Consider the following 1,083-nt stretch of genomic DNA (forward strand, 5'->3'; position numbering starts at 1 on the left):
AACATGTTTCAAATTTGAAGATCCAAAATACATTCATAAACTTAGACCTTAAATTGTTTTTTAAAAAAAAAAAATAAGTCAGAAAGGGAGAAGAATAAAAAAAATTAGGGCTAAAAACGAATGAAGAAGAAAGAGAAAAAAACGTTTTAAAAAAAATGATCAAAAGGTGAAATACACGTGTCAAGCGCGTGTGTTTCACCACAAGACACATATCTGGTTATTATGTTTTAAGGGGATACTTATTTCATTTTAAAATAATTCAGGGGGGTAATAGGACCCCCGTGAAGTATGAGTGTGTAGTTGGAAATCCGGCTATAGGTTAGGGGGGCTTTTGCCTATTCTCTCGCGCTTAATATGTTGAGAAAGGGTGTGATTTTCCTTGGAAGAAATAAAGAGCTAATAGAAATATGTCCTTGTCTAGTATTAATAGCAAGTTAGTTTAATATTGCTCCCTCCGTTTATTGTTACTTGTTCAATATCGATTTTATGTACCATTTAAAAGAGCAACAAATAAAATGACAATTCTTTGAATATAATAAATTCAACATTTTAATAATGACTATATAGTTAATGTTACTCGTCTTGTATTCCTAAGATACTTAGAACAAAACTTTGAAGAACTTGGTAAGACACAATAAAGTTTAAGAACATTTTCACAACTAGAAAATTAAAACTAGTAGAAAAACTAGAATCGGAAACAGATTAGAAAAATATACGAAATATTTTTCCTTAAAGAAGAATTGTTGTCAATCTGTGTTTAAAGAATCTTACTAATTCCAACAAACTTTGCAGAAACACGAAGTTACCAAAGTTTAATGAACTAGTGAAGAACAGAAGAACATAAATTAATTCACAAATTAAAAATCTCTAACACATAACATAATCTGGAAAAACAGAAAGAAGATCAGGCCCACTGAATGCACAGTGTCCCCTTAAGGAAATTATTCCCCTCAAGTACCCGAGGTTAATGGAATATATCCTCCCAGGATAGAACGATCTTACTCACCAGTCACTACACCATTGTTGGCCTACGGCCACCCCAGTAAAGTGTAGCCTAAACTAGCAAAAAGTGTGGCCTTTGAT

This window comes from Solanum tuberosum, unplaced genomic scaffold, assembly GCF_000226075.1.
Source record: "Solanum tuberosum cultivar DM 1-3 516 R44 unplaced genomic scaffold, SolTub_3.0 scf00157, whole genome shotgun sequence".
NCBI lineage: Eukaryota > Viridiplantae > Streptophyta > Magnoliopsida > Solanales > Solanaceae > Solanum > Solanum tuberosum.